The sequence below is a fragment of the Melozone crissalis genome, unplaced genomic scaffold (assembly GCF_028551555.1).
Source record: "Melozone crissalis strain CALT ecotype California unplaced genomic scaffold, PUWL_Pcris_2 ptg000013l_1, whole genome shotgun sequence".
In the NCBI taxonomy this organism is placed as follows: domain Eukaryota; kingdom Metazoa; phylum Chordata; class Aves; order Passeriformes; family Passerellidae; genus Melozone; species Melozone crissalis.
The window spans coordinates 57607522-57622358 of NW_026535791.1; the positions used below are offsets into that span (position 1 = coordinate 57607522).

At 40.5% G+C, this 14837-nt stretch overlaps 1 protein-coding gene across 1 annotated transcript in view; it reads right to left on the reverse strand.

Moving 5' to 3' along the window:
* GEMIN8 (gem nuclear organelle associated protein 8) overlaps positions 1-14837 on the reverse strand; it is a 35676-nt gene that overhangs the window by 11651 nt on the left and 9188 nt on the right. The window lies entirely within an intron of this gene.

Here is a 14837-nt window from a genome sequence, read left to right on the forward strand (position 1 = left end):
CACACTAAACTTTCTTTGGTGGACAAGGGCTGGGAAGTTGAAGTGCTGTAATTTCCAGCAGTCTGGATTCTATCCATTACCTCAAAGTTTAGTTTAAAAACAATACAAAGCAGTACAACTTGAGCTAAATGTGCAACTACCTCTTCATCAAAAAGCTGACAACTAGAATCTGACAATGGAAATACAAACAAAATTATAAGCTGTCTATAACCACAAGCCTATGGAGACAACCAGAATTTCTCTGAAGCAAGAAACACATACTCATCCATGAAGCAGATAGCATGGTTATCAAAATATTAATTCCCAGCCTGCAGCAACAAAGTCCCCAGCTCACTCTCAGATCAGTTTCACATTCCAAATTCTCAAGTCATTGGGCTGCCAAGTTATAAATGTAAAACAAGTAATTTTTACACAATTCTAAGTAGTTCCTCCTTCTACTTCACACAGACTAAAATAAACATGCTTTCTTTTACAGCATTCATCTTCAACTACTGGCAAGCTTCCCCCAATCAAGGAACAGTATTTTGCAAACGTTGACAAGGCAGGCAGCTGCAGTGGTGGATGGTTCCTGCACAAAGGAAAAGCATTGCTGACGTTTTCCCAGTTGGCCAGTTCCCTTTCTTTTCTAAGATGCTCTTTCTGTCTCTTGAAGCTCTCTCCAAAATTAACTTATTCCTACCAAGTTCAGCTCTGCTGGGAAGTCATCATTAACTGGCCAAAACCAGTGGGGGCATCTTTTCCCAAACACAGTAAATAGAACTCTTTAACCACAAAGCAACAAGGTCCAGCTCTGTCATGCACCCAGTGTCCTGAGTTACCCAAAAGGTTATTGTAGTCCATATCTATCTGTGCCCAGAATGGGAAGTGTGTCTTCAAGACACTAGATCTGGAAATGGAACCTTGGGGCCAGCAGGTTCTGGCCATTTTGAAGTCAGGGTTGTGAGGCAGAGCTCTCTCTTGCCTGTGGCTCTTGCTCTTTCCTTGCACTCTTGCATGCAGAGAGCTGAGGCAGCACTGGTGGCAGCTCCCCTGTGGTTTTCTTCTGGGGTTTTTTATGAGGCAGGAGGGTGATCAGCCATGCACATGAGAGCAGGGCTCCATCACACAGAACAGTGACTTGGGAAGACAAACACCATCACTCCAAATGTCCCCCCTTTCCTTCCTGTTCCCCCCACTTTATACACTGAGCATGATGTCAGATTGTTACTGGGCTTGCATGGGTCTTTCAGGGGTGAAGAGAGAGGCGAGAATCTTGACCTCATGTTCAGAAGGCTGGATTTATTATTTTATGATATATATTACATTATTACTATGCTAATAGGAATAGAAAGAAAAGGTCAGAAGCTGCTAAGCTAAGAATAGAAAAGGAATGAATAAACAAAGGAGCTCTCTCTGATTCTGTCCCACAGAGAGCTCAGCCTGTGATTGGCCCTTAATTGTACACATGCAACATGGGCCAATCACAGGTGCACCTGTTGCATTTCACAGCAGCAGATAACCATGGTTTACATTCTTTTCCTGGGGCCTCAGCTTCCCAGAAGGAAAAATCCTAAAGAAAGGATTTTTCACAAAAGATGTCTGTGACAGTCAGACGGTCTGGAACATCCCATCCCTTTGGTCAGCTGGGGTCACCTGTCCTGGCTGTGTCTCCTCCAAATCTCCCATTCACCACCAAGGTCCTCACCAGCATGGCAGCAGGAAAAGCAGAAAAGGCCTTGGCTGTGTATAAGCCCTGCCCAGCAATAACAAAAACATTTCTATATTATCAACCCTGTGTTGAATGTAGATTCTGCCCCAAATCAGTCATGTGAAGGAAATAAATTCTACCCCAGCCAAAACCAGCACATCTACCTAACTCATGCTACACTTCTGGGCCATCATTAGTAACTCTAGGCCTTATGAAAGAAAGTTTCAGACTACTGTTTCTCCCTTCACCACTTCTCCCACTTTTTATGAATGACTTTTAATCAGGTGTGTACTAGCTGAAAAGAAAAGTGAACAAATAGAGACAACTACCCCCATGCTCTGGAACTGCCAGAAGAGTACACTAACTACAGTATTACCCATTCACTGCATTTGGGCCTTCATATGCACACAAATGACCTCTTACTTTCAGCAAGACTATGACCTAAGACATAACCTATTTCCCCCCTAGGTCCTTAGAAACTCAGCTGCTTTGTTTCTCTTATTTTATAAAAAGGAAAACGTCTCACACTTTTTGTAAGTTTGATCCACTTTACATTTCTTTCTTTGTAATATCCTTTGAGAAGCTTAAGCAGTAATCATAAAAAAAATCCTGTCCAGAACTTATCCTCTTCTTATTAAAAGAAAAAAAAAACAACAAAAAGCCCAGCTAAACAAACCAAGGAAAAGAAACAACTTCAAAACCAAAACCCAAATAAATTTCCTTATTTAGGAAGAAGTCTCCATGGAGAGACTTTGCAACATTAAAAGGAGATAGAAGTAGGAAGGGTAATTATCTATGTCAGATTTTAAATGAAAGATTCATACCCAGCATTGTGTGGTTTCTTGTACCATTTTTAGCTCTTGGTATTTATACACCCAACTCTCAGCTCACTGCAGCCAGTGATAATAATTCCATCTGACAACGTTTCTTAACAGACATTCTTTCCCACAGGTCTGTAGGTGCCCACACTCAGCAGGCTGCCATGTGCTGCCTCACACAATGGTAGGTGTGCTAAGAGACCAAGGGCTTGCTCCTCCCAAGTGTTAAATGCCATTACTGACTTTCAGTTGCTTGCTTAGCTAGCACATTATTTTTCAAGGAAATGTTGCACTTTCTCCAGTCTTGGTGTGTTTTTCATTTTCCATTATTTCAGACTGTGTGTTCACATAGTTGTCTGCTTATTTGAAATGATTAATTATTTTCTGCTACGGCTGTGTGTGCTCTTAGTGAGCTTTTCATCTTAAATGCTACCTGAGCTGATCTTGAGCAGCCCACACTAACAGTTAAAACCAGTACCCATTTCTACTGATTAGAAACTCCTAGTTCTCTCTTTGAATGCCACTTCCCACGAGCCTATCTGCTGTGCTAAGTGTTCTGCCCACACAGGTTTCTCCATGCAAAATGCCAGCTTCTTCATCTTCCTAGAAAAGATAAATACCTTCACCATAAACCTACATAAGAGTTTTTTGATGTGATAGAATCAGACCATTTTATTGTACCCATACTTGCATGAACTGGGTGTAACATGGGGAAAATCAAAATCTTTGCCTCAAGGAATTCCACCAAAACAGGGATTTAAATCAGGATTTGTACACAGGATATTCAAGGAGTTGAATTTCTGCAGAGCTCTGGATTTCCACAGAGCTGGAATCTCAAGTACTACTCTTTATCAAGAGCAAAGTTTTGCAGAACAAGTTTCCATCAGTGGGAGTCTACAAGATACAAACAATTGTGACTTACCCCCACATCTGTAAAGATAAAATATCCCTGGTAGCTAAAACCAGCACGGTCCTGCTTGCTGGCAGGTTACAATGGAACACTAAGTAACTTGCTGAAATTGTGGAAACATACTGAAAGAGAATGATGATTTTATAGCAGAATGTACAGCCTTGTTCTAGCTGTAAGCTGGCTTGGGGAAAATAGATTTCCTTTGAAACATCTTAAATTTAAAACTTTGTGCTTCAAAAGATGTGACAAAGGAATTCCCCATGACACCACATAACTTTCACCTTCCCTTTTTTAGGAGAAGTCTGATCTCCAAGGACAGCTAGGCCCTATCTTACTATGCAAGCATTCTCACCAATATAGAAAAATCAAATGCTGTAAGTGACTGGAAAACACTAATTCAGAATAAAAATTACTTTTGGTGGGAGTTATTGCCTGCTATGTTAAGCTTTCAGTTACCAGTCATGACAATCATGAAAAAGAACTACCAAAAATCCTGAGGATATTAAAACCCCAAATATCTACACTGACAAAATTTCCATTTGCTATTTGAGGAAAGAATGAGTTAAAAGAAATGGACTATTTCATCACATACATCTACAAGCAATGCAATATTCTCAAGAAAAAGGAAAACGTTCCCTAACAGGCTTTGAAGTAAGAGCAGATGTGATTCCTTGGCAAGCCTGTGGCAGCTTGAAACCATGGTTCCATGGACATTTTCCTTCCTCAGCTACAAAACCAACTTATGCAATTTCTGCTCTTCCCCCTTAGCAGAGTGCTCCAGCTCCCAGGTCCCTCATGCTACAATTGTGTAAGGGACAACACAAAGAATCCTACAAAAAACAAACAACCCCCCCAAACAAACAAAACTTCAACACATTATATTTAGTTTTAGAACAGTTCAGTGCCCTGCAAGCACAGAGCAGGAGCAAATGTCTAGGAAGAAGAATTGCTTAGCCTGGCTTTGGCACCAAGATGTGTTTACTGAAGCACAGCCCTACAGAAACCTATTGCTAAGAGCAGGAAATAATCTCAGGTAAGAGAGGGCACTGCCTCAGACACAGTTGCAACAGGCAGTCTAAACAGACAGCAAACAGATTTTGCACATCTGACACACTCCAATACCTTCTTTCACTGTAATCCAATTTTTCTACACAGCTTGAAGAGGACAGCTCTGTAGAAACAGGGCAAAACTACTTACCAAGACAGAAAATGCAGAAAAATTACCTTTGAAATAAAAATGAATAGAAACCAAGGAACTAAGATTAGAACTAAGGTGCTCCACTTTCAGGTTTGGTACTTAATGGTATGTGTCACTCTCAAGTTAATTAACCACATGCCTCACTGTAAATAATCTGTAAAATTAATCTAATACTTTAAAGAATTAATTATCTCTTATTATTTTGTTATTTGGGTTAAGCAACTGGCACAAAGTTATACAGCTAACTGGAGAATAAGGAAGCCTATTTTTATTTTAGAAATAAGATTAAAAACCAAGGATTGTTCTGTGGTCTCCAAAACAAACTGCCAAGGATCCTACACAGAAACAATAAAAGCCTTCATGCCCATGTTTACATTAGCACTAGGCTACACTGGTTACTGCCCAGCTAAACATCAAATCACCTTTATTTTCTTCTATTACTTTCCACAATAAAACCCCTAAAAAGGAGCATTTTTAGTCCAACCAGAAAATGCACTGAAACAATTAAACCTCATGAATATGAAACAATCACCGAGTCAATGGAATCTCAAGTGAAAGCCTGCTCTAGAATTTGATTGCTCTAAATGTAATTTACAATCAGGGATTTGCTGATGAAGGTGAGAAAACTCAGAGGTGAGCCCTGTGCAGCCAGGGGTCTGCAGCACACCACAGGCACCAAGGTGTCTGTGCCCTGGTGCCATCTGACACAATCAAACTGATAGCAAGTTGCTGAACGACCACTGCTAAGAAATTAGAACAGGATCAGGCACTGGCAGCTGCCTCTAGTAAGGATCAAGTCTACTTCAATAAGATTAAATACAGACCAGCTGACTCTGCACTCCCATCCCCCAAAACAACTCCAATCTGTCACTGATGGCAACAATGCTGACACCAGACAAAGACAACACTGCTGGAGTAAACAGACGGATTACCTAAATCTATATATAACTATGTCTTCACATACATTTATGGCACAGTCTGAGGAGACTGAGCAAGGAAATGTTAAAATTTAAAAGCACTACTTTAAAAGCAAACCAAAACACAGAAGAAACATGAGTTTCACAATAGTTTTTAATGTGTGCCCTGAATGGAAATTAAACACGTGCTCTTGGAAGAACATGTTTCACGATGCACTGAGCCACTAGACAGCTAAATAATACTGAGTTTGGTACTTGCAGGAAAAAAAGAAAGGAAATAGCCTGTGTCAGTCTTCTAGATCAAACTCACACATCTGAACTTCACACTGAAATTTCTTTCTTGACTCCAGACACACCACAGTGCTGAATTCAAGTCTGGTTTATTGCTTGATATGAGAGAGCTACCTTATCAAAAACACTTGAAAAACATTTTGGAGAACACCCTGCAGCCATGGGAGTGGCTGATTTTCTGGGAGGAAGTATAGTCAGGCTATGAATTGACCTTTCAGTTAACTGGCAGGTCCAAAATTCAGTATTACCACAGACATGCAGAATTAAATAACAAGGTCTAATCCAGAGAAAATTAATTTCAGCAAGTAAATACGCATTTTCTCCATGCTGCTAGTAAACTATGTGTGCTGCCTGACCAAGCATTTGGAAAGATATATCTGGAAAAAGGGTCAAACTACAGGAGTTGGTGAAACATATTACAGTTTTTGGAAGGAAGGGTTGAAGAGTAACTTTGGAAATATAAGTTTACCTCTGACCTTCTGAATTTGTCATTGCTCACTTCAGCACTCTAGTAAATTAAATGAAATATACTTGAACCCATGATGGCGACTCCTATGCCCACACAAAAAAACATTGGGGACATATGCCAGAAGAAACCTGCAGATATGCATCCGTTGTACCTTCCACAAAATGGGAATGTTTGACTTCAAAAGTAGTTCTACGATTTGGTGCTGGAGCACAAACCTGAGCACTCTTCTTTTAGAGACACAACTGGCATCCCACTTGTCAGAAAGTTAAGTTGTACTTAGCACTTGTGAGCTTTCTGTCTCCTCTGTGTCACTTCAAGGGGATAATTCCTACATTAAGTATTTCAGTGACTTGATGAAGACTTTACACAAGGAGACCCACCAGACTAAAAGCCCCAGTCTGACAGCCTGCTCATGACAGAGGTCAGTACCTAATGCCAAGGGAAGGATGCAAAAGCAGAGAATGCAAATGTCTTCATCTCACCAGCATCAACTAGTGAGAAATGGAGATACAAAAAATGCAGATGCTTCTCCAAAGCCAGCCAGCTGCTCTGCAATCTACCACCTCAACACCTCCTCCATCAGCATGTTGTACATGATGCAATCTTCACAGTCTGGACACTTCTACATTTACCAGTGGCCAAAAATCCCAAGGAAATGACAACTGATGAATTTTAGAGTGATTCTGCCAACACTCTGTTCAGCAACCACATCACAAACTGCAGACCTTCTAGAATTCAAGGTATTCTACAAGGCTCGTGCAAAGTGAGAACAGCAGCATTTGTTTCAGCATTTGAACAACCACAGAAAAACAGAGGCCCAGCATGCTCTTTGGAGACCTAAATTCCTTTCTACAACTTCTGTGAACACAGAGCTGACTTTTAGAGCAACAATCACTTCAGCAACTACAAATGAAATGAAACCCGGGAGATTCTTATCCAGCTAAATGTGAATGATAACACTCAATGGTGTAACACCCATGTTAATTATTTCAGTAAAAATATCCATTTGATATTTAGCCTTCATTTTTAAACTTTATCTCCATGATTTCAGTTTACCAGAGCAGTGATCTGACAAATTCAGACATGTGTCCTTGAAATACTGTGGGAAATTTCAACAGTCACATAAACAGCTTTGGGTACTTTGGAGGCCAGCAACAATTGTAATAATTGTAACACTGATGAACAGCTGGATTGCTCTGCACTGGGCACTTCATAGGTTCCAGCACAAGTGTTTCTCAGTATGATGCTGTATCAACCTTCTCTATTTCTCTGAGCAACAGGGAAGTGCTATCACCCCTGTGCTAAAGGTCTAAATAAACAGGAAATGGACACAAATTCCTAGAGCAGGAGGTGTTCTAGATTCTTTGGAATGAGCTTCACAGCAGATGACATCACATAGTGGCATAGGTGCTCAACCCTGTCACTGGAAAAGACAAGAGGGACAATGCTCCCTTGTATCCTCAGGGTTCAAGATGCATCATCCTTTGGGTATAAATGACTAGCTTTTTTCTTCCTGGCAGGCATGTGGAAGACAAAGACTTGGGATATTTGTTTCTGAATTCTACCTACATTGAAAGCTTTTGTGGATCTAGTCACAACCGGCACACCCAAGGCTGTGATGGAAGTCTGTACAGGCCACCCAAGTCTGAGATGGGTGGCCTAACAAACTCTGCCTGCCTCTCTCACTTGATTTTTAGCATCCAAGGAAATGAGTTTTGAAAAGACCCAGGCACATGGAAGTCTCTGAACTGCCATGCCAGCACCCACGTTTCCCTAATGACAAAGGATGTGAACTCCATCTGGATGCTTCTGATAAAAGTGAGGCACAGTGAGAGATGCTGAAAAGCAAATGGTGCCTCTGAAGTCTTGGCACTAACAACATCCCACTAAAATTAGCCAGGGTAAATAACCTGTCTCCAAGCAAATCTGTCTGTATAGGGGATCTGCTTTATAACAGAGAGACCTAAAATGTGTTACACCCAAGGTATTTTGGTGCCATGCTCTGTTGCAGCTTCTGAGCAGATTTTGCACATCATGAGTGTAGAAAGAAGACATCACCATTACATCCATTTCTACCTTGCTCTCTGGCATTTGCTTTTCACTATTACTCCAGTGCTGGACAGCCTGAAACTTTAAACATTCTTTCTAAACAAAAGCTCCCCCAGTAGATACCAAAATAGCTTGTGTTAGAAAATACTTCATAATCCACAATGTCACTGGCCACTTACAAGGTTGAAAGTGTCACACTAAAGGCAGATGAATTCAGATTTATCAGCAGAGAACTGAGACACAGCTCTTCCCTAAGATTATTTAGAGATCCAGAAATGCTGCATGTGGCACCCAGATGGAACCAGTAATCAAGGAATTTTAGGGAAAAGGGAAAAGTGCATCAACTGTGAAAACAGACTGCCCAAGCTGCGTGATTAGCACAGAGATGCTTTTATGCCATTTTTCCCTAGAGCTGTGTCTGTCAGCATTGTCTCACCTGCTCTTTTCCACAGCAGCTGCAGCTGCTTTAACAGCCTTCCCTGCAAGGACAAAGAATGAAGAGGAGACTAGAGGAGCCACTCAGAGCAGCTGCAGATGCTAATGGAATAACCAAGCAGGCAAACCTGCCTTCAAAAAATTACCAGCACCAGTTCTGACTGTAAGTAGTCTGAGTGTCTGCATCTTCCCACACCAAACTGTTCCTATATGAAGCAATCTTCTATAACAGCATTCTGAAAGGAACAAGACTGGGGAAAGATTCCTTGCTGCCCATGTGGCCTCAGCCCTGGGGCCCACCTGTCAGTTCTTTGCCAAAACTTTGCAGAGCCCAAGTGTGTCACAGCAGTACCTTCAATCCTTGGAAACCTGATGGACACAAAACAGGCACTGACACCCGGCATGATCTAAAACTGAATCACCACATCTATTTTCTTTGTAAAGACAAAGTTCCAGTGGCTGATCCATCAGAGAAAGGTACTGACCAGGGATCCTTCTGTAACCAATTAACTACCAAAACCAGGTATCAAATGGATCTCAGATGGGGAGGAACAAAGCTGCTGAGCGGAGCAATGACCTGTCTCTCCTGTTTTTATTTATGTATCCTCAAGACAAGTCCAGTCAGAAGGAATTTTACCGCATTACTGATTTACCAGGGAAGCAACAATACAAGATTACCACACTTCTCTTACTGAGTTAAGAATAACTTAGGGATAAGAGCTTCCTGGGAGAAAGAGTCACTTAAATTCAGTGTTTGTTCAGTAAAGGTGCTGTCAATGAGATGCATTTTGGTCACAGGGATGACATCTAAGTTAACTGTTAAGCAAAAAGTCTATAAAGAACACTTAGATCAGATTGTTCAGTATTCTAGCATTTGAGGCTTTCTTCCTGCTGAGGTCCTCAAAACCTCTGATAAAGATGAACAAACTGAACTTCTCAACAAGCCCCCTAGTGTATGTACTGTCTCACTACAATAACAGGAACACATCAGGCAGACAAATAAAGGATGACAACTTCAAACACACGTTTCTGAGGTTTAATATGTATGTTCATATTAAGACAGCATTCTTAATTTCCATCAAATTTAAGAGGAAGTAGAGGTGTTCAACATCTTGGCATTCCTCTTAAAGCAACATCTACACTACAGTCACACTGAACCACAGGAGCTTCTTTTCCCACACTCCCAGCTATAAACCTGCTGTAACTCCAATACCAGCACTCCACAGCATGCTTAGATAAACTAAGACCAGTACAGCCACTGGCAGACAGGGAACTGGCATTCCAGGTCCCAGGGAACTGGCATTCCATGTCCCAGCTCCACCCAGCTGTCCTGGCTGCACCCATGGGAGCTGGGTCCACAGAAGGCCCAGATGCCACCTAGGAGCTGAAGCCTGCAGCATTCCTTAGCAGAAAACAAGAAGCCTGGCCTTGCTCTGGTGTACTTTCAGGAGTTGCCAACACTGTCAAACAGACTCAGCCTAAGGCACGTACACATAGGAAAGACTTTATATATAATTTCTAGGTACATGTATTAATTCCTCTGCAACTGTCCAGAGCACACAGCTCAGTTTCCTCAGCAGTACCCTGAGCTTTCCAATGTCTCTCTTCCATTACTTCCAGCAGCAGCAAGCCATAGGTTTCACAAAGATACACATTCTCTCAAGCTCAAATTCTGTCTTTACCATAGATCCAAGGACATTTTCTTGACAGTATTTTACAAATTAATATGCTTTGTATAAAGATAACCTTGTCTGTCATGAAACATATCTAAATCTGTGTTCAACTCTTGCTCTTCAGACTCTCTAATTGTGCAAGTAGAGATTAGTTTTCAATATTAAAGCAGTGAAAATTGGGGCACTTTTCCTTGTTTCTCTGGTAAGGGGCATTTTCTCAATTGTTGCCTTCTGGTACTGAGTAACAGCCTCTGCTGGACACAGTGTGTGCACTTGAGAGGATTCTGCTGCTACACAGCAAAAGGTTCAATCATCAGGATCAGAGATGTGGTACAAAAGAGTAACTTTCACATTTCTCCTTCAGTTCACAAAACAACATGTTTCAAAAGCATCACTCAAGCACCCACACATATTGCAGAGAGCACTCTTATTTCACAGGCATTTCTCAGAAGCTACAGCATCCCAGCCTCTACAGACTGTGGCTGAAGTTCATGCCAAACAAGCCTTTTTTGGTTTGTCAAAAAGTTTGTCAACAAGGGCTGTTAAAGGCAGGGAAGTTGAGCAGATATTTATAAATTCACCATCCACACTGCTTGGACAGTTTAGGGTAGTGAAGAAGAAAGAAAAAGAAACGGTGAGGAGTCTGTAGTTCCAAGAATTTGAGCTACAGTCTTATGATGAAAAAGGCAGATAAAAACCAGGGAAAAGCAATTACCAAAAATGAAGGAAAGAAGGAAAACATGGTGGCAAAACCCCTGAATCAAAGTCTATTTTCCTAGAGGCATGCAAGCTTTAAACAAAACCAAAAGCTTCATGGATCTGGTACAATTCAAGCAAGTTACAAAACATGGAAAATTCCATTACTTCCTCTTCACAGAAGAGACAGTGGCAACTACCATCTTTCAGAGAAAAAAAAACCTGAGGGGAAAAGTCTGCAGATTGCAGTTTTGAAACAAACATCTTCATTCACCATTTCCGTTCATTTCTAAAAAAAATATTTTCCATCTAGCATAAAAAGAATTTAAGTTCAGACATTATTTTTGGGAAAGGCTGGAGGCTATGTGTGGGCAATAGGAACAGAGGCTTTGATGGAAAAAACTGGTTAGAGCATTAACAAATGATAGACTATTATCCTTCAGTAATGAACTGACATGATGGTACTTTCCCTTGCTTTTCTTTGCTTTTAAATAAAGGATTCTGTCTGTGTCCTGTTAACTACTACAGAATGGTTCTCAATGTACTTGCAATGCTGTACTCACTCAATTTTAGCAGTGATTTTCTCTTATATACAAAAGGAAACAAGAAAAAATTGTATAAGGACAAACTACATGTTTCAAAGGCTAAATTTAAAAGTCTAACAAATATATGCAATTCGACAATTTACAGAACTGTTAGAGCTGTGAATCTTCCTTTTGTGATTTTTGCCCTTTTAATTCTTGCAAATGTAAAAAGGCAACTTACTGCATTCTATCCTTTACATCTAGGATGCCTGAAGAATCTGCTACCATACCTAGGTCTGACAGGTATGGTAACCCAGGAGAACAACTTCATGCTTTTCAACTGCCAGAGGGAAAACTTAAATGCAACCATAAACATGCCCAGGACGCACACAGAATGTTTGGATCACCAGCTACATGAAGAACCAGAAAAACAGACTAGCCTGACAAGAAAACCCTCTAAAAAAGAGAATCACTATATAATTATGATTGCATATCAAGAAACAAATATCGAGGAATTAAAACTGTCTGTAAGGGTCTTAACCAAATGCCATTTATCTAAAACATGAGATAAGTTGATAGTGTATTAGTAAGTCTGAGTTCATACAGCCTCAGCCAAAATTTACTCATAATTACTTCTGGGCATTCCAGGAACATGTAATTGACTACAATACAAGATACAAATACAAAAACTAGTAAGAAATTGATGTGACTTCAAAGACAAAAAAAAGATTGGTTTAAAAGAGGCTGGTTGTGAACTGCATCATTGCAGAAGTGTTAAATCATTCAGCAAGTCTGCCCATTTCAAAGCCCTTACTTTGCAAGTCAGCCAATCACTGCAAATGCCCACTGAGAAAACAAAACCAAAAATCCTACAGAGGTTAGAAATCTGCTTGTTCTTCAAGTTTGTGGTTGCTACAAAGAAATGAAATAAAACTTAAGTTTTCTTTTTTGGCTACTCTCACACAACATCTTTCATATCTGTAGAGCTTTTCTCTTTGCAATTAGCATTAAGATTTGTATGCCACCATTTAGGCTCAAATGCCTTTCACAGAGCCACAGAATCATTAAGGTTGGAAAAGACCTCCAAGATTGAATCCCCTCATTCCCACCTACCTCAGGCCTATTTAAGTCTTTCACAGTTAAAATTTGCAAGATCTTATCCTCTGATGTCATTTCTGTGATCATTTATGTCCAGTAGGCTCTAGATCAGGTGAAGAGACTGATATCAGGTAGGACTCCTTTTAATCTATTTGATTAACCTTCTACATGCCTATGAGACATCTGTGGATCAGGTGTGGGAACCAGCTGTACCTCACATGAAAAATCAAGACTCACTACACGTGTCCAAAATAGGTGCCTTAATGCTGTGTAGTATTTCCTAACTTGGACAGGTAGAAAAACACCAAACTAATGGAGGTCATACTTCACAGAGATGGGTATCCCCTTCCCTAAGTGCCAAATCCCCGTTCCTATTTGCCCCATTGATGCTCTGCTCCCTTGTGACTCCCTGCTCATTAAGCTGCCATAAGTGTGTATCTAACTCTTGCAAACTCTGCCTTTAGAAGAAGAGCAAGCTTCGTGTCTTCTCCCAGACAAATAATATCAAGGTGCAGGGGTCAGAGGCTGTGAATTGCATCCGGAGCCCCTTATTGATGCCAGAGGAAGAAAACATGAGACACAGCCTTCCCTTAATGTCCCATAACGACTGGCTTTTACTGTAACTGATTGTCAAGGTCCCTATTGGTATTCTACCGTGGCACACCCAAACAATCTCATTCGCTTTAAATGCTGTGTAAAACTCTTGCCTCACCCTTGCAAACGTCTCTCTCAGAAGTGGACGTGTAAATTTCAGGCATTACTGAGGTTAATGCTACCCAAGTTTCTCTAGAAATCTGCTCCTAAGGATATGCAGTTTGGGATTAAAAGGAAAAGCCATTAGAGAGAAAATGCTCAAGTAACTGAGGGTTTCTTTTGCGGATGCATTATCTCAGTCTTCTCAAGCACCAATACAGAATGTCAACTGTTAAACATTATGAAAGATATAACATGATATAGCATCATTATGGATCACAGCTTAATGAACCTCTAAATTTAATTTTGTTCATAAACAGCAATCAGGAAAATTAATAAAACTACCTCTTAAAGTCAAGTACTACTGCCTTCAACATGGTCTCCATATTAGCTCATTTCCAAACCATTAGAGAAACAATGATTTTCCCCTCCTCCTGCTGCTTATGTTTCTTCTTTTGAGAAACTTTAACAGAATAAAAAATTTCTTCTATTTTCCTTTTCCCTCACCATGCAAGAAAAGATGCACCACAAACAAGATCATACTATGTTTTCAATTACTCACAAAATTAGCATTTAGAAAGCACCATTCACCCTAGATTTCTATGTCACTTTTAAATTATGTCATTAATGTCAAGTACTTGTTTGCTTTTTCATGCTTTGAGGAATTACTGATGCTTACTGAGCACTATCCTCACTTTATCAGGGAAGCTGCAGTAGTGAAAGACCAGAGCCTGCTTGAACTTGCATGAAGACCTGCAGCAGTGCCACTGAAGCACATGGAACTGCACTCATCCAGAACTAGGTTACTACACAGCAGAGCAGAGACCAAATCATTCCAAAAGGCTCTGCTGTGGTGGAAGGAACAAAAGTAAAATCTGTATTCTGAGTCACAAACTTCTCCCCAATTCACCTGCTCATCATAAAGAACAAATCATATTTTTAGCAAGCACAGCCAGTGAGGGGTCAGGAAGAGACTAAATAGCTATACCAAGGTCATACAGGAGAACATCTCTAAGCTCTGATTTCCCAATTTCCAGGATAACACCTTTAATCACTCACATACCTTTAAATACCACTAATCATACTGGTAAAAAAAAAAATCCAAAGAAAATGTTCTGCATTCCCAGAAGCAGCCCAGTGTCTTAAAGCACCATGTATCTCATCAAAGGAACATTTCAACAGAGAACACCAAGCTGATTCTGCAGAATCACAATGAGAAAGGCACTCATGCCAGGCACTACCACAGAATCCCTTAACTCACATTCCTCTGCCAACTAGATCAACTCTGCATCACATTGATGAGAAGTGTGAAGTTGAGCTATCAGCTCACCCTCTGATACCTGCTGATCAAAGAATTTAACATACTTTTTCTTTCCCTT